The sequence below is a fragment of the Protopterus annectens genome, chromosome 1.part0 (genome assembly GCF_019279795.1).
Source record: "Protopterus annectens isolate FY-2018-M chromosome 1.part0, PAN1.0, whole genome shotgun sequence".
Lineage (NCBI taxonomy): Eukaryota > Metazoa > Chordata > Ceratodontiformes > Protopteridae > Protopterus > Protopterus annectens.
Window position 1 is genome coordinate 445,500,755 of NC_056725.1, and position 23,918 is coordinate 445,524,672.

The following is a 23,918-nucleotide window of genomic DNA, read 5'->3' on the forward strand; positions in this document are numbered from 1 at the left end:
CCATAATGAATAACATTTTCTTTCTTATCAGTGAATCCATGGAAAGAACTGTCATCCCTCTTTTCCAGTCTATTCTTGACACAACAGTGACATGAAGCACAGAAGACACCCTTCTTTAACTACTTCCTAAAATTACACATCCAGCTGTTTTTTTGGCTGATAACTTGATGCTTACTGATATGTGATTTTTTTTAGTTGTATGCTGCATCTTGTATAATATGTGACATACAGCATTGGTATTTATAACACACACTTCTGGTTTGCTTTCACTTGCTTAATCTCTTGGGCTTGGCTTGATTCACAATGCTGTTTCAAGTTGATATCTTTGTAGAGAGCTTTAAATATTCTCTTGCTAACAAGATCCGAGTGGTCTGAGGTCATTAACACTGATGAAGGCTTTAATGCTAACATTGTTCTGTTTTTGGTTGGTTTAATAAAATTTGGACTTATTTGGGCTCTTCAATTTAGTGTACTGGCTGTCTTTTGATTTGCGTAAACAAGGTCATTGTACCTCAGGAAAAAAGAGCTTGATACTTGTTACAGTGCCCAGAGCTCTAGCAAACTTATTTGGCAGCATAGACAATGCAATCTTTTGATGCCTACCCCAGACCAGAGATGAAGAACAAATTAATTAATTAATTAATTAATTAATCAATTAATTAATTAATTAATTAATTAATTAATTAAAAAAATACCAGCTTAGGATCAGCATGCATAATTGCTCCTCACAATATTTTTATAAACTTTTGGTGCATTCCCCCCCAACCACAGTTTAAGTACATGAAAAAAAGGTAATCTTTAATCTTGGTGTCACTTGTCTTGACTTACAAATGAAGATGAACAGGCGAGGTAATTTGTTTATATGCTTTATTACACAGAAACACATCAGGAGGGATAGCAGCAGTACAAAATCCAAATGAACTGATTAAATGACAGACTACATGGACATGCATGCTTACATCTCAACAGCTTACTACAAAATGTCAATCAGGCTTGCACATGCTCAGTATTTACACACATATGCAAGCCCTTGGAAAGCTTCTTAAAGGTATACATACATATTGATCTATATCCTCCTTTTTAATGAATTGCCCACAATAAAATGACATTGGGAAAAGACAGGCAATTGTATAGACACTAAGACACAAACACAACACTTATGTCCTTATGTCCAAGTTGCTGAGTATCTGGAACATGATTTGGAAATGTGACCTGATCTAGTGATATAGTAATCAGAACTGGGTTTAGCAACAGGGACAGTCATTGGTGGATAAACAGATTCTGGAGTTTTGGGATTCTTCTCAGGAATAGGGATATTTACTGGAAAATCCTCTGGAACTGGGACACTGGATAACTCACTGTGAGATTTAGAGTCTTTCTCACAGGTATGATATGGCAATACAGGCTCAAACACTGGGATCAAATGTTTCTGATTCCACTAAAACTCTACTCCTTGTGATTCCACAGTGTATAATCTCAACTCTAGACATATATTTTTCACGACTCCAATCCTATCAAAACCTTTGCATGTCTGCATCCTCACTATCTCACCTTCTCATAATGGATTGAGTGATTTGCTGGTCTTATCATAACAGCGCTTCTTCAACAGATGGGTTTTCACTGATTTGTTGTTCTTGACACATGGAACCAATAGATGACTGCTGATTGGTAACGTGGTAATGGTTTGTCTTGACAGAAGTCTCTGTGCAGGTGAACCAAGATGTTTATCATGAGGAATATTTCTGAGATTCAAGAGATTCAAGAATATCTCACTATTGTCTCATTTTGACTTCTCTAATAACTGTTTCACACTTTGAGCTGCACGTTCTGCCAAACAATTTGACTGCGGGTACTCAGGGCTACTTGTAACATGAATAAAGTCCCACTCATCAGGGAATCTCTTGAACTGCTGCCTTGTAAATTGTGTACCATTGTCAGAAATAACTTTGTCCAGACTACGATGGCCTGCAGAATGATGCTTCATCTTAGTAATGACAGTGCTGGGCGCTAGATTAGGAAGAGGTCAATCTCGAACCAATTTGAATAAGAGTCTTTTAACACCAAGTAATTCTGACCATTCCACTCAAAAATGTCTGTAGCTACTGACAACTAAGGACAAGAATCTGGTTTAGCTGAAGTGGTGCTTTCTGTTGATGTGGCTTAGTACTAGTACATACAGAACAAGATGAAAGTACTCACTCAATGTCCCCTGACATAGAAGGCCAAAATACTAACCCTCTCACCCTTCTTTTGGTAGAATCTGCTCCTAGATAGCCATGATGCAAGCTGGTAGTGTACTCTTCTTGCAAGCATTTTGGAACAGTTATTTCTGGACCTTTCATGATGATACAATTGTCAGACAAACTCTTATCTATGTAAGGAAATAAGGTTGCAGATCTACTGGCAAGCAACATTGCTTTGATGGCCATCCTCAACTGATAAAGTGGTTGAGCTTCTGAAAAACTGGATCTGAGGCTGTATGACTTCTAAGTCCATCAAGATGTGTGGAAGAAAAATTTCTCACCTCCATGTCTTCAAAATCAAGTTTCTCATTTTCATGTTGTTCAGTGGTATTTCTGGGCAAGCTGGATGAAGTATCAGCAAGATAAATAAGTTTGCCTTTTTTGTAGACAAGATTGAAATTATATATTTGCAACTTGAGCATCATGCATTACAATCTGGCAGGAGCTGTATGCTTAGGCGTTCTCAAAATAGTGACTAGAGACTGGTGATCTGTTTCGATTTGAATAGGTTTGTTATAAATATAATCATGGAAATTCTAACATGCAAACACAATTGCCAAGAGCTCTTTCACTATCTGTGCATACTGCATCTCAGTTTGTGTTAGAGTTCTGGATGCATAGGCTACTGGTCTACCTTCATGAAGAATGACTGCACCAAGACCAATCTTGAAGCATCACAAGAAAGCGTAACTGGCTTGTGAACATCATAATATCTGAGAGTTGGTAGACCGGCAATTCTCTGTTTCAGGACATCAAATGCTCTTTGGTATTGCTCTAACCATGACCAAGATACATCTTTGCATCTCAGCTCACTGAGCAGTGCTGAATGTTGGCTGAAGTCTGGAATGAACTTGCCTAGGCAGTTAACCATGCCAAGAAAACGTTGTAGGACTTGAACATTGCCTGTAGTTGACATCTGTAGAATGGCAACTTGCTTTGAAGGATCTGGTCGTAAGCCTGAACTGGTAAATAAATGACCAACATAAGAAACTTCACGTAGCCTGAATTTGTACTTCTGAGGATTCAGCTTAAGATTCACTTCACACACTCTTTCCAGAACTTTCTTTAGGTTTCTGTCATGCTCAGCTTCACCATTACCTCCTAGTAGAATATTATCTACTATAATAGCATGCGGATACCCATTAAAAATTTGCCTCATTACATGCTGAAAGACTTCATTGGCAGAATTTATCCCAAATGGCATTCTCAAAAATCTGTACCTGCCAAAAGGAGTACTGAAATTGGTTAAAAATGAAGATTTTCAGTCTAGCAAAATTTGCCACAATGAACTTTTTGCATCCAAGGCAGAAAAAACAGTGGCATTTGGAGTAAGAGCAGTGACTTCTTCAACTGTGCACACTGGAGGATGAGGTCTTTTCAGTGCTTTGTTCAAATCTCATGGATCTATACATATTTTGATATCATGTGAGTTTTTCTTATGACCCATGACCATGAAGATACCCATTCAGTAGGTTCATCAACTGTACAAATCACACCTTGCTGCACCATTTTATCTAGCTCAGTTTTGACTCTGTTCTGGAACTTTCTGGGCTGGTCTGAAAACTGGACTGACTTCAGGGTCTAACTTCATGGAATAAACAACTGGTAGTTTGCCTAATTTGTCTTCAAAAAGATCAACATAGGTAGAAAAAATAGACTGGCTGAAATTAGAACAGTGGTCTCTTAAGCTTACATGGTAGACTTCCTTATTAAATGAAAGTAGTCTCATTTTCAAACTGCCTCTGAGGCCTAATAATGACTGTACGTGCCTTTTGACCACATAAAATTGCAAGTCATAACTGCTCCCAGCAGAGTAGCATGAAAGCACTACTAAACTTTCAGTCTGACTTTCTTCGCCACCATATACAACAAGCTTCGCACACTTTGCTAAATCAAGCTTCTCATCAGCACATACTCTAGCAAACATTTCTGATGACATAACATTGCACTTTGAACCTGTGTCAACTTTGAGCTCTATGGGTCTTGCATTTATCTGATCAGTACAAAATACTTCATTCTTTTCCCATAAATCTACTGCATTGACTGTTTCATTAAGAACTGACACACAATCAACATCAAAAGTAGGGTCACAGCTTTGTAATTGATCAACCTATCTCTTTGAATGCTCTCTTTTAATAAAAGTATGTGCCTCTTTTAATTTATAAAATCTTTGGAAATGATTCCACATTTTACATCTGTGGCATTGCTGACCAAAAGCTAAGCACATCTCTCTTTTAGACACATGATTGCCACCACAGTTATGATAGTTGACTATGAGGCTAGATAAGGGCACATGCTTTGAGTTTGCTGACTCAAGCTTGTGCTCCACTGAGACTGTGCACACTCTGGAATTTCATAGAATGCTACCAGTGACTGTTGCAGAGTTCACAGTTGCTGACATGTGCTTGGGCCTGTTTCTTTTAACCACATGCTGCATACTATCAACATTAGCTTTAGAAGATACTGGAAGCATGCATTTCTCATTTGTAAGCGTTTTTGTGTGCTTTTCTGTAAGCTCATATATCTGACAAATCTTAGTGGCTTTATACAAAGTTAAATCACTGCCATGAAGCAAAATCTTTCTCACAGCACCATCTTTAATACTACACACAAGTCTGTCTGTTATCAACTCAGCCCTTAAATCACCAAATCCCTTACTCAAGCACCAATACTCTGGCCCAACGCTTCCTAGACTTCATCATTTCCAATGCCCTGGACCAGCTCATTCTGACTCTCACTAGAGGAAGCAACATCCTTCACCTGGTTATTACTAACATGGGCGATCATTGCTCTACACCAGTAGTCAATCCCTCCCTGGTCAGGTCCGACCATAAACTAATCACCATGGAAATCCACATCTCACCCACACCCCTGCAAAAGTAACCACCTTGAAAAACTTCTCCAAAACTGACTTTGGTCTCCTAAAAAAAAAGAAATGGCTAACTTCACAGCATCTATGCCAATAGAAAATAGCTACATGACTGCCGAATCATACACCAATGCACTATAAGAACAAGTACAAAAATGCATGGAAATAGCCATACCCAACAGAAGCAAGATGCTCTCCTCCAAAAAAAGGAAGCCAATCTGGTGGTCCCCTGCCATTAATAAACTCTACAACAGAAGTAAGAAACTGTTGCAGAAAAAGGTGAAGTCTCAAGACTAGAAAAACTCCCTTATTAGCCTCAACAAAAAGTTGAGATCCCTCATCAAATCCTCTAAAGCCAGCTATGATCAGAATTGCTGCAGACACTAAAAACAACCACAAAGCCTTCTATAGCTATATCAAGAACCTCCACATCAATACCCAGATTTGGTCTGAGATACTGCACAATGGAACCTGTTATATTCAGCCAACAGATATTGCCAACATGTTGTCCGATAGATTCAGAGCCAACTTTACCCCCCCCCCCCCAAAGGACCAATCACAATACCAGAAGAATGCCAGGCACCCAGCATTACTGCAGCACAGGTTAAAGCTGCATTGTCCAAGGCCAAGAATACAGCTTCCATGGGACCTGATAGTATCCCTGGCTGTGTTCTAAGTGAACTGGCATCACATCTGTGTAGCTGTTCAGTCACAGCCTCACCTCAGGATTTATCCCTACCGAATGGTGAACTGTTACAGTCATCCTTCCCCATAAAGGGGGAGCGACTATAGACCCTAGAAATTATCGCCCCATTAGCCTGACGAGTCTGATATGTAAAGCTATGGAGTGCATCACCATGAACCTGATTAACAAAGATATAGGAAATCCCCAAATTCTAGACCCCATGCAATTTGGCTTTGTGAAAAGGAGATCATGCCTGCTCAACCTGGTTGACTTCTTTGAGTCAGTCATCAGGGCTGTGGATTAAGGTAAGGCAGTGCATACAGCCTACCTCGATCTGGCCAAGGCCTTTGATACCATTCCTCACACGGGAATTATTGATAAACTCACCAAACTAGGCATCAACCCCTATATCACTAGGTGGGTTGCAAATTGGCTCATAGATAGAACACACAGTGTAAAAGTAGTAGACTCCAAGTCAGACTGCCTACCAGTCATGAGTGTAGTCCCACAGGGATTGGTCCTGGGTCCTCTCCTGTTCTGCATCTACTTCTCAGAAGTCCTGCCCAACACAAAGGGACTCTGGCTGACCAAGTTCACAAACAACTGCAAGCTGGGAGGCATTATTAACTCCTCAAGTGATGCAGATATCCTACAGAAAGGCCTAACTGAGACCAATGACTGATGTTGAAACCATGGCCTTAAGCTTAACGCCAACAAAATATGTCATCATCCCCTTTGGTAAAAACTCAGTTCCCACTAATTACCACATTGATGGGAGCCCACTGAACACTGAAGGCATTATAAGAGATCTGGAGACGCAAGCTGACAGCAACCTCTCCTTTGACCACTACATTGCCACTATGGTCTGAAAGTCCTTCTATGTGGCACATCTCATTACCAAAGGTTTTTGATCAAGGAAGAAAGAGGTCATCATCTCTCTCTGCTCTTCCCTCATTAGACCAATCATTGGGTATAATGCTCCATTTGGCACGTACCTCACTAGACATTTGCAACAGCTGGAGAGGCCACAGTAGTACCTCATGAAGAGGATCCTAGGCATTAAACACATGTCCTACATGGACAAACTCAAAAAACTCCATCTATTCTCTGTCTCATATCACCTACTTAGAGGCGATCTCTGCTTGACTTACAAAGCCATGTCTGACCCAGCTCTGTTAGAAATGCTACATCTAAAGAAATCCCAATCCCTCCGCACCACACGCTCCACAGACCTCAACCTCATTACCACAATCAACAGAACATGCTGGAGGGACAGGTTCATCACCCAAAGACTGCTCATGTTCTGCAATAGGCTTCCCATGCATGTCAAGCAGAGCACCTTGCTGACCCTCTTCAAGAGAAATCTTGATTTGTGGATGGGTAATAGAAAGTTCACCCCTGGGATCACTCCAGTGGCTCTACTTGATAAAGGCACTGGGACTTAACACTGGGTGGCACAATGCCAGGGGTCCTTTATGGGCTGGGCTTGTAAAGGCTCCAGGGCAATTAGCCTAGTACACACCTATGAACCTATGAACCTATGAAAGCTGCATGTTTTAGCCTTGAGAAACAAAGCTGTTATATATGCTGCAAAAGTTCCACCATACTTTTGATCCCTTGTGTTAAGTAAGTGCCTTTCCATTGTAATATTTGTTTGGGAGTTACACATTTCTCTAAATTTACATTTTAAACACTTGGGGTCTTCCCTTGATTCAGCCAGTATCACAGTTTTCCCCCTCCCCTGCAAATACAGCAGGTGCATACACAAATTAACGCTCTCTTTCTATGGCATCTGAACCAGCTAAATTAAGCAGAATAAATGCCTTTGTACAGTCATCTTTATCAAAAAATGCAGCTCGTATGAAAATATTGTACTCTTGCTCAAACACTCTCCAATTCTCTGCAATACTATTATCAAATAAAAGAGGAGCTGGTTTTTGAAACCCATCTGGCATGCCAACAAAGTATGCCCAAACACACTGAAAAAATGACCCTTGTAATTATAGATGAACATGCTCACACCGCCAGTACTTGCAATAAGATTCAAATGCACAATAAAGTCTTCAAAATACTGTACTTTGTGAAATACGCTTTGAATTGTCTGTATTTTGTGAAATAACTGTACTGCAATACTGCACAAACATGCAAACACTTCATACAATTCAGTTCCAAGTCAAAAAAGAGATGAAAGCGAACCAAAACACCACGAATAAACAACCAGAAGTTCGCTGGAAACTCCAAATAAGGGCTCGCCACACAAACAGTTGAAGTAGTTTATTGAATAACGCTCACAAATTCATACATTTTCGACAAACTTCTTCTTCAGAATATTCAGCATATTCTGAATTCTGTCAAAAACATCAATACACTGAAGACAAGGACCTAAACTGATAACCAAAACCACATATTTAGCAAGGTCTGATTAAAAAGAAAAGCAGTCAGTAACAGTTGGAATGCTTAAAGCTAAGCTTAAGCAAAAAAATGTGATCGTTACCCTTATTGTATTCATTTGTTGCAATTCTGGCATTATTTCAAACATTTTTGTAACTATTTTGAATATTTTTATCAAGATGTCACAGTGTCGGACATTTCATTTAACTAGAAATTCGTTTTGAGCATTTTGAGTGTTTCATTTTATATTCTTTGAGTAAGAAATCATTTAAGCAGGTTTTGATATCTGAAATTTCTTTCTGACATGTTTTTGTGAGTTACATGTGCATTAGGGATGATCCATTCCTCCATATTCATCCACCATTTACTGAGTGCCTCTTGATCTTGATTCTGGATCCCATTCTGACACCATGTCACTCATCTTGGTTTACAATTGAAGACGAACAGGTGGAGTAATTCGTTTATATGGTTTATTGCACAGAAACACATCAGGATGGATAGCAGCAGTACAAAATATAAACAAACTGATTAAATGACAGACTACACAGTCAATCATGCTTACATCTCAACAGCTTACTACAAAATGGCAGTCTGGCTCGCACGTGCTCAGTATTTATACATGTGTACAAGCCCTTGGAAAGCTTCTTAAAGGTATACATACAAATTGATCTACATTTGGGATCAGGAATAAGTTATTATGCATAGCTGTTAGTAATGCTTTTATACCCAGCTTCTGTTGTTTTTTTACCAAGAAGCTACAATAGTTGCTTGTTACAGTTCCTTACACAGAGTGTCATTTAGGCAGCTGTGTTATTGCAGCTGCTTAAATAACTACCACTACTGCTCTACTGTTGTAAGGATCATTAAGATCAGCAGAGCTATTATGCATACATATAGCTCTTTGCAGCATGTTTACAAGCACCAGGAACAGAGTTATAGCAGCCACGTGCTTCATGTCCTTACAAAGACTATCATTAAGTAGCCATGAGATCATATTTTGTAGGTATCTTGTCATATGGCTTTGACGTTGCCTGTCAGTTATTGCTCAGTCTCAATGGGCCAGTTTTGTTCTAGTGAGAATAACAAAAATGTGTGCTTGTGAGGGCAGAAAAATAACTCCTTCCTTTTTGTCACACTTGCTCATAAACTGAGCAGCTCAAGTACATACATTATGAGCACATACATATTCAATCTGTTATTTATGAGCCCTTGTGGCAAAGCTAATATAATGTGAGGTGCAGACAACAAACATGCATCCATTTCTCCATATCCTTCCACATATTGTTTGCAATCAATGATTCACCTAATGTGGTGAAATAGCATATATTAATGAGAAGTCACTACTGTAACACAACACATATTATATTGTTCATGAGGTAATCAAACCACAGGTCTCGCTGTCATGTCTCTGTTAGACAGAGGCTGACAGTAATGCCCAAAGTAACATGCTCCCCCACATAACATCTAGAAACTTCCTAGATAGTATTCCCCTCCTGATAAATGCCCATGATACACAGGGACATAACTGGGTTGGATTGCACATCTACATTTATAAAGGCCCTGGTAGTCGTTAGCCTAGTATATAATGCACACTGTTAAGGAACTGTTAAAGAATTCCAGGGTTTTGCAGATGGCACATATGATGACATTGTCCAGCATGCTGCAATGCGGCCATATTCTTTGGCCTATACCATGTTTACTGTCTAGTTTACCAGTCTGCACACTTCAAGGTAAGATTTTCATATGTCTCTACTAAACAAAGTCATAATTAAGTAGCATTCTGTAACATTGTAGATTTATGTGGTTAAATATTTAATTAGCATGTTTATTTTCAAGGATGCAGAATGGTATGAACCCTGTTCTCTCCCAAAGTATACCCTATTCAAAGTTTTGCCCAGTACCCTCCTAGTGAAGTGTGAGGTTTTAAGGATGAATACAGGGAAACTCGGGCAAATATTTCCTTATTTCAACCCAAAGCACTGTGATATAAAACATCATCAGTTTTGCACAGTCCTACTTGAAACACAAATGGAAATTACTTTAAAATATACAGAGCAGATATAATTACAAGCAACTGCAAAATAAGACTAGTGACTTAAAAGCCATGCGGCTGGGATAGAAGAGATAACTTCTTGAAGTCATGTCAAAATGTGTGTATGACTATGTACGTATACTTTCCACTAATCTTATCATTGTAAGCAATATGGTAATCAGAATCTTCGCATGGGTAAAGAGTATTGTGATCTAAAAATTCAGTTAGGTTTCTGTTTGCTACTGTGTTTCTGTTTGTTTTTTGTTTTTCTAGATCATTGTGTATCTTGGCTATCTCTAGCATCTATGTGTATCAGCAGGTTCATAAAACTTGGGGGTGTTTTTTGCCATATTATTTTTGTTAAGAACTTGGTATTTCTATCACTTTTCAGTTGAAAAGTAATTCTTTACAAGTTAGAGTTACTTCTGGGATTTCTGGGTTCATGTTTTCATATCATGGGCTTTTATTCTCGTGCTGTTTTCCTGAACAATAATGTCAATCTGCACCTAAAAATTTTCTCTCAGGTAACTGTAAATCCTCCCTTCTCCATTTTGTGTTTAGTCAAAATACATTAAAGACCCTGTAATCCTGCTTCATAAATTCTCAGGTAGTACATGTGCAAACTTTGTTGTCCTTCTCTGAGATGATTTTTGGTGTACTTCCGGAGAGTCAGTCACTGGAAACAGGCACAGCAATTCGCCAAGAGACCTAATCTGTGACCTGCATGGGTAGCATTGCTATCTAGGAATACAGAAGTATAAGAATTCCTTTTGTAGTATGACAGCTTTGCAGTTATCTCAGTCTGACAGACTACAGAGGGCAAAACACAGCAACCATAACAATGTGGTAACATTTGACTGTGACTATCTAACTTGAACAAAAAAACACTAGTAATAATATTAATTAAAAAAATGAAATATTTTCTGATCCATGTGGTATGATTATAACCATATCTATAAATAATTGTAATTATTTGAACTAGATGTTGATGAATGTAAGTCTGTTAAAATAAGGGAAGGAAGAGCTAATCTTAAAAAGAGCTAATATATTAGCCAAAATACAAGTTCAATGATTCATAACTAATAAAGTTCAGACTTCAATCACAGTGTGACAGAGAGATCCAAACAAAGAAACTATAGTGCATCAGGGGAATATTTAATGAATGTGCTCAGGCTTTTCTTTTCAAATCCTGCTTTCTATCTCCATTTTTGAGTCACCTTCATGTTAAGAAGCAGATATTTTTTTTCTCAACTTTCAAGATTTTTGAAAATACTTATGTTCACATAACTTTCCCTAGACCCAGCACACAAAACAAGGGCATGTGTAAAACTCCAAAGTTTAAAAGTTAAAGTCCATTAAACCACTGACAAATAACATATGAAATAATTTCTAAATATAAAACAAGTTAAACTATTTTTTCCTGTCAATATTGAAATTGTTACTGTCTTTTCATGACTCACAGTTTGATGGCTGGAGAATCTATCCTGTAATGTTGTTCAATACATTTACTTAATGCCCCTGCCACTTCAAAATAAGGATGCTTTATTAAAAATTTTCAGTGATGTAAGCTGTGTCATCCCTTTTCCATCTTGCCCTTCCTGGATTCCCAAGATTTGAATATTTGGCAATGTTATATTCTCAAAATAACTTGTAATGGCTTTGATTTTAGTAACACTTAGCATAAGTGAAACTTTTAAAATTTAAGACAATAATCTAAGCTTTACTCACCATATTCCCTTTTGTTTTCAGAAAATTGTCCACAAACAATAAACTAATCCTACATTGTAACTCATATAACTGTTCAGCTAGGGCTGTCTCCAAATTCTTGAGAGACTATAGTGCCATTGCATTTGAAAGCTCATGGTTCATATGTTTATCATAATGGCTCCTTATTACCCTCATGGTTATGGTCAGTATCTATGAGAGAAAGGACTTGTATTGTTATACCACTATAATTGCTCCTCACTGGCCAGCAGTCATGGTGCAACACCCCCTTACAACATGTTCAGTATGGTGGACAACTAATGCATACCTACAGTGTACATCTTGAGTGAAAATATTCATAGGTTCATAGGTTCATAGGTTCATACTAGGCTATCTGCCCAAGGGCATTTATAAGCCTAGCCCATAGTTATGTGGCTTTCGCCACCCCTTTAGTTTGAATAAAAACTATGCCTATCATTTTGCTGTGCCTCTGTCAAGCAGTGACGCTGAAGTAATCCCTGGGGTATATCTGCAATCTCCCATCCATTGGTCAAGATTCCTCTTGAACAAGACCAGAGAGGTGCTCTGCCTCACATGTACCGGGATTTTGTTCCACAGCATAGGGAGTCTCTGGGTGATGAATCTGTCCCTCCAGCACGTTCTATTTATAACCGTGTCAAGGTTTAAGTCTCCGCCCTTGTGGTTCTGAGGGATCTAGATTTTTGAGGTGAAGCATATTCATCAAATCTGGGTTTGACATGGCCTTATATGTCAGGCACAGGTCACCTCTGAGCAAGCGGTATGAGACTGAATAGAGCTGGAGTTCTTTCAGTCGGGCAGCATAAGACATATTTTGAGACCCTTTATCCTTTTGGTGAGGAACTTTTGGGGCCTTTCAAGCTGCAGCAGGTGTCTGGTCAGATACATTCGAACGGGCATTGTACTCAATCATAGGTCTAATAAGTGATGAGTACAGGGGACGATGACCTCCCTTGATCTAGATGTGAATCCCTTCATGATCAGGTGGGTGATATAGAAGGTTTTCCTAACTACTTTAGCAACATGAGTGTCAAACGAAAGGCTACTGTCAACCTGGGTCCCCAGATCTCTGATGACGTTTTCTGTGCTCAGTGGATTGCCACCTATACGGTACCTAGGGGCAGCCTTGTTTTTCCCAAAGGGTATGACTATGCATTTTTGGCGTTTAACTTCAGGCCATGGCTCTGGCACCAGTTATCCATTTCTGTGAGGCCCTTCTGGAGGATATCTGTGTCAGATGTGTTTTCGACTATGGCGCCCAGTTTGCAGTCATCTGCAAACTTTGTCAGCCATAACCCTCCTGTGTTTGCTTGTACTTCAGAAAAGTAGATGCTGAACAAGAGTGGACCCAGGACTGAGCCCTGTGGGACACCACTTGTGACAGGCTTTGAGTCTGACATGGCTCCAGCAACTCTGACCCTGTGGGTTCTGTCACTTAGCCAGTTTGCAACCCATCTTGTGATGTATGGGTTTACATTCAAGCTGATGAGTTTTTCGATGATACCTGAGTGGGGTATTGTGTCGAAGGCCTTTGCCAGGTCGAGGTAGGCTGTATGGACTGCCTTTTCCTCATCAATGGCCTTGGTGACTGTCTTGAAAAAGTCAACCAAGTTTAAGAGGCAGGATCTGCCTTTGACAAAGCCAAACTGAGTTGGATCCAAAGTCTGCAAGTTCCCTATGTCTTTATTTATGAGTTCCATTATGATCCTCTCCATGGCTTTGCAGATAAGGCTTGTCAAGCTAATGGGGCGGTAATTTCCAGGGTCTGTGGAGGCACCGCCTTATGAAGTGGGACCACAGTCGCCGGCGCCACTCCTTGGGTACGTATCCTGAGGTGAGGCTAAGATTAAACAGCTGTCCTAACTGTGGGTTTAATTCCTCATTGAGTTCATGAAGCACACAGCCGGGGACACCATCCGGTCCCATGGATGCTGTGTTTTTGCCTTAGTGAGGGCAGTTCTCACCTGGGCGTTGGAGATGTTTGGGGGCTACAATCCTCTGGAATAGATATCTCTCCTTTTGGGAGAAGTTTGCACTGAACCTGTCAGCCAGTATGTTGGCAATGTGTGTAGGTTCAGTAATTTTCACATCATTTTGAACTAATTCTGAGCATATCTGGGAGTTTCCTCCTAGGTTTCTAACATAGCTAAAGAAGGCCTTATGATTCTCTTTAGAGTCCTTGGCGATTTTTCTCTCAAAATTTGCCTTGGATGATTTTATGAGAGCTCTTAGTTTTTACTTATAATGATCAAAGGTGTCTTACCTTTCAAGGATTTTGCTCTATCTTGTAGTAGCTTCCTCCTTTTGTTGTAGAGCTTGTTTATGGCTGGGGTCCACCAGACTGGACGCTTGCCTTTGGTACAGAGAGTCTTAGTTTTGTTTGGGATTGCCTGATCCATGCAGTCCTGTAGGTGCTGGTAGAAGGCATTTGTAAGTGATTCAGCGGTTTGAGTAATGTTTACCACTGGCTCAGGGGCCTTAAAGGAGACCACACTAGTTTTTAGAAGTGTGAAATCGGCTTTTGAGAAGTTTTTCACTGTGGTCTTTTTTGTTTCAGGTGGGGCGGGATGAGGACCTCCAGCGAGATTAGTTTATGATCTGATCTCACCAGTGAGGGGTATACTTCGGTGTTGAACATTTTGATCCCATGTTCGTGATGATGAGATCAAGTATGTTTTCTCCTCTTGTGGGGATGGTGACTAGTTGTTCCATGGCATTTGAGTTTATGAACTCCAGGAATCTTTGGGTTAGAGTGTTCGGGCTTGAGTAGTGTTCCCAGTCTATATTAGGGTAGTTAAAGTCACCTAGTATGATGGTGTTTGGAGATACATTTATCCCCTCCAATGTTTTCAGGAAGGCCATGTGAGGTTCCTGAGTTTGAGAGGGTGGCCTGTAACATGCTACAAATTGCAGAGCAGTCTTGCTTATGGTTAATTGCACCTGGATGGTCTCCGATGCATCATGCGTTGCCACCAACCTTGAGGTGTGGGTGTCCTTTATGAATATGGACACCCCCCCTCCTTTCTTGGTGTTGTCCGGATTTTGAGGCCGCAACGCATGATATGAGGTGAAACCTGTTAGTGCTGGGGTGCTCTCAGGAGCCTTGAACCAGGTTTCTGTCACAGCACAGACATCGATGTTCTCCATATTGAGAAGGGCCTCGAGTGCGTGCATCTTGAGATTGAGACTTCTGGCATTGAGCAGCATTACCCTTAGTTTTTTTCCTTTTTGGTGTTCTAGGGTGGTAGGTTTAGAATTTGAGCCTTGCCTAAAAAAGGCACTATGGGGGTGGCAAGAGCCTTTGCCAATATCCGGAAGCCTTCGTTTCTGAGTTTGCTCTCCCAAGTCTTGTTTTGGTTATAGAGTGCAATTCTAGGCATTTCATCAAATGGCAGCCCTACAGCAAGGGTATACCATCTCCATCCCTAAGGATGGATGGATGGACGGATGAGTAAACACCATCAGGTATTAAAGTGGGTCCATAATTTTGAGAGGCAACATATTCTTTAACATGGGGCAAATTTAGACTGACAAGGGGCTTAATGCATTCACTTGTGTTCATGGAGCACACTGAAAGTGGAAAATAGAGATGAGCATTAAAAAATCCTGAAAAATCTGTTAATGTTAGAAGATTCATTAATACAGGTTTTAGGGGTTTATTGCACATTAGATGAGACATAAGTTGAGCTTCCTGTGTTGTTTTGGAGAGCAGGCAAGGAATTTCCCAGATCTGCCACTACATGCCCAAGACTGTACAGTGTCTCTTTTCAGAAAAACAACTGGAAATTGAACTGTATGTGCTTGGCTAGTTCCACTTTTAATTTGCAGTATGAAGCTAACTTTCTTTTGTCCTTAAACTGGGACTGATAAGGTGGTATTATTTTGCTTTCTATTTTGCAGATAGTTAAAGAAGGTCAGCTCTGGTGACTTTTGGTGACATTGCATATTGACTGTACTTCAGATTCAAAAATTTCTTCCCATACTAATATGGGTATACAAGCAAAGAGTTCAGACTGATACATCTGGTCACTGGATTATTTAATGAATTGCTAGCAGATGGGGTCTTAAAGAATTAATGGGTCCAGCATCCATTTAGGAAGACAGAGTCAGTAACAACATTACAGCATCATGGTCTGTTAGAGCACACAACAAGATATTCATGTTGTGAATACTGGATAATAAGCCTGCAGATACTAGAAAGTAGTTAAGCCTGCTACTGTACCGAACTCAAGGATATTAGTAGATATTAGCAGAACTGGAGTTATGACAGACTCACCAAATGTCTGATAGCAAAGGATCTTGGATATACTAACACACTTGTATTATTATTATTATTATTATTATTATTATTATTATTATTATTATTATTATTATTATTACGATCTGGAGTGTTTTCAGTGCACAGAGGCCCCTTCTAAGACAAAGTGACCAGAAAAGTTACCTGAAAGAATTATATGACAGGCACGTTGATTTATAAGATGAATTCTGGAAAAGAAGGAAGATAATAGGGAAGGGGTGTTTGCAGTGGAGGTGTACACAGTACCTAATAACAGGGGGACCCAGTGTTGCAGATATAGCTAAGATCCAGCAACCTCGTGATCATGATAGTGATCAAGTAGTGGTCAAATTAACATGCTAATTACCAGTAAATCAACCCACATTTTACTTTGTGTGCTAGGCTCTTCATAACAAAGCTACTAAACATTTTTTTTAATTGCATGCTGTTTTGCCAGAGAGTTCACACATCTAGTAATAAGCATAATGATTGACAGTAAGTAGAGGTGGGAGGAAATAAAAGACAAGCATTGGAAAGGGGAGAAAATGTGTCTAGTTCAAGTAATATTGTCGGTGAAACTAAGAGTGTACAATAATTGCCCTCAAACAGTTTTATAACAACCCCTAAACCTTAATGAATTTATGAGAGAAAATAGCAAAAAGTATTATGGAGTATGCATAGTAGTGCCTGACTTGAATTGTTAACTGTACTGTCCCAGACAGAGTAGCAGGAAATTCTATGCTGCAGCCAGTATGAGCAAAATACTACGCTAAAATGCTACCCAAATTGCAACACTCTCAAGGGTATTAAAACCATGCCAAAATTAAATGCACTACAGAATAGAAAGGATGCAGTCATGGAGGAGTTTCTTGCAGAGCCCAGGCCCTTGTTGCAGACCTATCAATTGCCCTTATTTTGGAGGAATGCTCCCATTTTCAGACCTGATTTACCCCTGCACATGATGTGCCTATTTTTGGAAACGTCCCTATTTTCAGGTTTGATTTACCCCTTTACAGACTTTTCTGAATCCCGCTCATCACAGGTGAACTTTTGAAGGTGTCCAGTACAGAGAAAACCATACTACATAACCAAAACACTAGCGGCTCCAATAATTTAAAGACTGAGGACACACATCTTGCTTCTCTCTTTTCAGAAGCAAAAATAAATGACCTTGCGTGGTGTGGTAACATTTTATAATATAGTTTGGTAAAGTCCACAGATTTTACACATCTCTTAGATCATGCATTTATATTATTCCTCATTTTTATCACTGTTTTTCAAACATGAGTTTGAATAGTATCCCACATTACTACTAGAAACGGGAAGAGTTATGTGCTATTTGGTATTCAAATATTATGCTAATTAGATGTCCAGATTTTTGACTGGATGTGCCTGCTTTTCAAGGGCCTTTGTACATATTTTCAATGTCTGCAGGTTCAGTGATATCTGTCTTATTTTTCATGGTTTAACTGAAAGTTGCCGATACTAACAAGATTTTTACAAATGGTATCTTTAGTAACAGATTGAATGACATTTGCATCAACAGAGGTCTTTGAATCACCAGTGACTATAAACTGTTCCTAGAGGTCTGACAGATGGCAACATTTTTCTCAGTAATAACTTGGAACACCTGTCTTGCTGTTTGCAAAGAGCACCTAGAGAATTTCTCACTTCGGCTGGCAAAAAGTAGTGCTGGGTCTGAAATTATTCAGAGGGTTGGACGAATGTTCAACTGCTCCATAAGTCAATGGAGCAGTTATTCTTTTAAGTCTGTCAGAGAAGGCAGCACTGACAGGACATTTGTACTTCTTTTTGGCTCACATTTATTAAAACAGACCACCCTGTTGTCCACAGGAGATATTTCTGCAAAAAAGACATGTATGTCACATTAAAATTGAGTGAATTTCCTTTTACTTGTGAGTTCAACAAGGTATATTAAGTTAAGGGGAAGTCCACTTCTATAGCAAATCTGACAAATGAAGATAAAGCTTTTCTTGTGGATATAAAGTCAGCTAAAATGTCCTGATAAAGGCAGGTTTTAGCATCCAGCTATTTCAATGTTCTGTTTTTTTAATCACTTCCGTGATGTTTAGTTTATCTGAGTAATTAAAATCATGAAAAATAATTTGCTTGGGATGTCATCAAAGACCTGGGAAGGCTGCAAAGCATAATGAACCATTTTGATGACAATTGCTGAAGGATGTAGCTTATGTGTGGTAGGAAGTTTAGTTTCCAAGAATGGTATCATATTATAAACTTTTATAACATCTCAAGATGCCAATTTGGCAAAGGTTACTATGCTTTGTTTACAGTCTGTATTGCCATCCTCTTGCCGCAGGCAAGTTGTTACACGTTGTTAGTTTGCTTGGGTGGTCTGTAATTATGAGGCATGCAGCAGCAGTACTGGTTTCAAAATTATTTTTTTTCTGCCTAAATATTGATCTCTGAATTGTTGGCTAGCTCAAAGTTCTTTATTTTGAGATATACACTATTGTCTGTGAAACCATTTGATTAGTAGGGAAAGGTACCACAGAAGTATGTCTCGCTGGTCTATTACTCTAATTATTCTAAAGTACACTATTGGCTATATGGGGATGAAAGGATGAAATATTGAAAAGGTAGAAGAAGTAGCTAGTCAAGGATAATTAAATGCAACAATCAGATTGCTTTGTGTATACTTATTCCATGTTTACTAGTCTAAGGATATGCAAATTGCTAATATCATATATGCAGTGGTTACTGTTTTTTATAAGAATAATATGCTTATTGTATAATTATGTCTTACAAAAGCTATAGAAGAACATAGATGCCAATTATTCTTTGAAATCCTTAATTCCTGAATATGAGTAGTATAAATAAGAATATGATAGATAGGTAGGCAGATAGATAGGAAGGTAGATAGACAGACAGACAGATAGATTTAGATATGTGGATAGATATGTGGATATGCATGGTTCAATTTTCTATCACATATAAATAGAGGTGTGAAGATTGGGTGAAGATAGGTGAAGGCTGCCAGCCTAGCCAGATAGAATTTTGGAGATAATTCTGTCATCTGCAAATATTAATATAAACCACAGGCTTGTTATCTTGAATGGTAAAAATAGTGTCACATGTGGAACTGAAAAAATGTAACAACAGTGCACTCTACTGACCAAGTAAAGCATGCTGTGACCCTTTGATGTAAACACGGCTCTGGCCAGTCTAGATGAAGGAATTCTTACTATTCTTTTAAGGCCAGAGTTAATGGCCAGAATTTGCATGCATAAATGTCCTTTACTGCTGTGGTTTCTGCCCAGAGGTGAAGAATGTAAATATAGCTTCTATTAGCCTGGGAACCCAGGAAAGTGTGAAGAATGATGTAATGTAACCCAGGGAAGTGTGAAGAATGATGTAATGTGAACCAGGAATGTGATTTTATAAACAGAGAGACTCAGAGAGCATTAAGCATTTTGTCTTGACCATCCAAATCAGCAGCACTGTCATGTTCTATATGTAAGTTTATCTTCAACTTGTGTTTTCTCTTAGAAATAGCTAAAAACTAGAAATATTAGACTAAGTGTTTTTCTGTGATGTCAGAACTGTACTATTGAATTATTTTATTTATTTCTCTGTGATCTCTGAACTCTTGACTAGCACTGTGTAGTAAAAAGTATTGTTTTGTGTTTTGACTATTTGTTATTAAATATTTTAAACCCTTTCAGCTGTGGCTGTTTTTGTAGAGATAATTTAAGCTCTTCAGAGTAGTTGCATGCCTTTGGTAAATTGTACAAAGCTACTTCAATAGCTTTAGCCCAAGGCTATACTACCAATTGGATAATAATATTGCACAGTAATAATTGGACACCCTTTTAAGGGCCTTTGAGTAGCTGATAAATATTAGTGGCTGGTGGCAGCTGGTACTACCATATAGTCTGGGAAAGGGGGCACAGCTGGAGAACCTGTGCCAGCCTTCCTCAGGAGTGTCTGTGTGGTTGTATAAACTCTTCTCAAAGTGTGTGTGTGTGTGTGTGTGTGTGTGTGTGTGTGTGTGTGTGTGTGTGTGTGTGTGTGTGTGTGTGTGTGTGTCAGCTACTTGGGCAGGGACACGAAGCACTGGTTGGACAGAGAGGGTGCTGGAGATTTTAGACTGCCCACTAGACTGAGATCTGGACCCTATGGCTGTGCCAATGGGGAGGCTTATTGGGGACCTGGAGAGCATTGGAGCGACCAGCCCCAGACTGACTGTGATCTCTGTGTGCTCTTAAGGGAAATTGCACTTTACTGTGTGCATTTGTTTTCCTTTCCTCCTATATGAGACACCCCTCACTGGTGTTAGTGGTGAGGATTAAGGTTCCTTGATTACTGGGCCAGGGCACAGGCATCACATATTAATTGTTTGGCAGTGGTGGGATATCCACACCACATATTAATTGGTTGTCAAATACTAATTGGCTTGTAGTGGTGTGGGTAGAGTGAATTCCTGTAGCTTGTGTACAGTGAGCTTGGAAAGTGTTTTGTACTCTAAATCAGCCACGCAGTGAATACTCAGAGTTCAGATCACAATTGTTTTATTTCTTTTGTTAGCTTTGGTAGTCAGGGTGAGCAGGCAGCATGTCAGCAGAGGAGTATGGAAAGCTGACAATGAGCTTTCTGGTGGAAATGTGCCAGGCTAGGGTACTGGTGCATGGAAACCTGACTAAGGCAGACCTGATTACAGCCTTGGTTACATCAGAAAACAGCAACCAGGAGGGCAATCAGACTGGCAGTGAAGATATAATACCCTCAGAGAATGGACAACTCAACCTTTCTGCAGAGGACTTAAAAATCCATCTGGAGCTAAAGAGACTTGAGTTGGAGGCCAGGCATTTGGAGATAGAAGCAGCTGAGAAACTGAGGAGTCTACAGGCAAAGGAGTGTGAGAAACTGCTATGCCTGGAAGCAGAGGAAAAGGAGCTGCAGAGGAATCATGCGAGGGAAATGCTGACTCTTTGCCAGAGTCATGGAGGTAATGGGAAGTTAGTAACTTGACCCCAGAAGCACAAAAGGTCAGTAAATTACTTCCACAGTTTAAACAGGGGGATAATTTTGATATTTTCATTCATATGTTTGAGAGGGTATGCAAACAGTATGGTGTTGACCACAGGCTCTGGGTACGGTTCCTGACCCCCTTACTCCATAGTAAAGCTGTAACTGTTTTTGTCAAAAATGTCTGATGTTGCATGTTTTGATTATACTGCTGTTAAAAATCACTTGTTAGAATTGTTTAAGCTAACACATAAAATGTATAGGAAAAGGTATCATGAGCATAGATGCAATGCAGATGAAAGTATGTGTGAATATGTTGCTGAACTGAGCACTTATTTTCATAGGTGGGTGAGAGCATGTCAGGTCACCACTTTTGAAGGGCTGGTAGACCTTTTGGTGAGGGAACAAGCCCTTAGCACTTTGCCCGAGGACATGAGGATCTAGTTAGCTGATAGACAATGTGACACTTCAGATGAGTTAGGGAAGAAGGAAGACCTATACCTGGAAAGCAGGGCAGCCCCACACAGGAAATGGACCCCCAGTACTGATCATGGGTCTAAAGGAACCCATGGTGGGCAGCACAGACTGCCCCAACAGAATCTGCCAGTAGCAGGGGAGGCCACTAGTCTGGGTACATGTCCAGAGCTAGGGTTAAGTGTTTTGAATGCAACCAGTGGGACCATGTGGCATACAGGTATCCAAGGAGGCAGGGTGGGGAACAAAAGGTGAGGGAGCCAGTAAGTGGGAAAGACAAAATGCCAATAGTGGGATGTCTTGAAACAACAAGGGTACCAAACTACCATCCTGCAGATGTCCTGATAGAGAAGGATTTGGATGAGGCAGTACCATGTGTTTGTGCAGTTACACACAGTCAGGCTAGGAGACAAGCATGTGGGTCTGGTAGTCTGGGGAGACCCAGACAGACTGCATACTTGCAGCCAGGACTGGTGAGGTGGTTACTTCTGGGAGGGAGCTACCCTGTAGCAGTGAGACTGAAGATGAGCCACAGCTACTTGTGGGTACTGATGGTCCCTTGGACAGAGTGACTGCAAAGGTAGAGGTGAGTAGTCGTACCCAGGCTGACAGTGAGGCACCACTGTCGAAGGATGCCAGACTACCTGTGGAAGGGGAGCTGTAAAGTGTTGCAAAGAGAGAGTTGATACAGGCTTAGCACTCAGACCCTACATTGCAAGGCCTGTGGTAGGTAGCTAGGGAGGCACCTGATTCTCAAGGAAAGGGAGAATCTGTATACTGGGACAAAGGGTTACTATACAAAGAGTGGACCCCTGAGGGAGGGCTAGAAGGTGAGAGAGTACAGCAGTTAGTAGTGCCTGGAGCCTACCATCTGGTGCTTCTAGCCATAGTCCATGATATTCCCTTTGCAGGTCATATGGGCATAAAATGTACAAAGAGGCATATTATGCAGAACTTCTATTGGCCTGGAATTTCCAGAGATGTTACAGGGTATTGCAGGACCTGTGAACAGTGCCAAAAGGTAGGCAAGGCAGGAGACAAGGTGAGAGCTCCTTTGATGCCTTTGCCTGTGATTGAGGAGCCATTTCAGAGGGTAGCTATGGATATTGTGGGTCCTCTGAGTACCCCAAGTTCCACAGGGAAAAAGTATATCATAGTGGTAGTGGATTATGCTACACAATACCCTGAGGCAGTGGCTTTGTCCTCCATTGAGGCAGAGAAGGTGGCAAATACTTTGTTAGAGGGTTTTCAGCAGGGTAGGTTTCCCAAAAGAATTACTGACTGACAAAGTTGCCAATTTCATGTCAGACCTGCTGGCTTGTCTGTGGAAGTCCTTTGGGGTGGAGCACATGAAGACCACCCCCTACCATCCCCAGACTAATGGTCTTGTTGAGATGTTAAACTCTACAATCAAATCCATGCTATGGGCATTTGCAGATCAGTTTAAGAGGGAGTGGGACAAATATTTGCCCTATCTGTTGTTTGCTTAAAGAGATCTTCCTCAGGAATCCACAGGTTTTTCACCCTTTGAGTTGCTGTATGGGTATAGGTTGAGGGGACCTCTAGATTTAATTTGAGATGAGTAGGAAGGTGAGTGCAAGTCTCACAAGAAGTCTGTTGCGGCATACATCCTAAACCTCAGGACAAGGCTCAGGGAACTCATGGGCTTGGCCCAGGAGAACCTGGCAGAAGCCCAGCAACAGAAAAGGTGTGGTATGACAGGAATGCTCGAGCTAGAGAGTATGCTGGGGGGCAGCAGGTAATGGTTCTCATTCCTGTCAGACACAACAAGCTGCAAGCAGCTTGGGAAGGACCCTACAAGGTGGTAAGAAAGGTAAGTGATGTTAATTACATGGTGGAACTGCTAGGCAGAAGGCAGGGGCAGAAATTGTACCATGTTAGCATGATGAAACCTTACCATGATAGGGAGGCACTTGTGCTGAGCATTTGCAGTGGATTGCAGGAGGAGTCTGAGGGAGATCTGGGGACTGATCTCCTCAGTGAGGCTCGGGCTGACACCTCAGTGGAAGGGGTAGTAGTGTTCCAGCAGCTATCTCTTACCCAGGTTCGAGAAATCTGAGCAGTGTTGCAGGAATTTGGGGACATGTTCACTGGGAAACCAGGGTGCACCCACCTGGGGCAGCACCAGGTGGATACAAGACCCCAAAACCCTATTTGGCAGCCCCCCTATAGAGTGC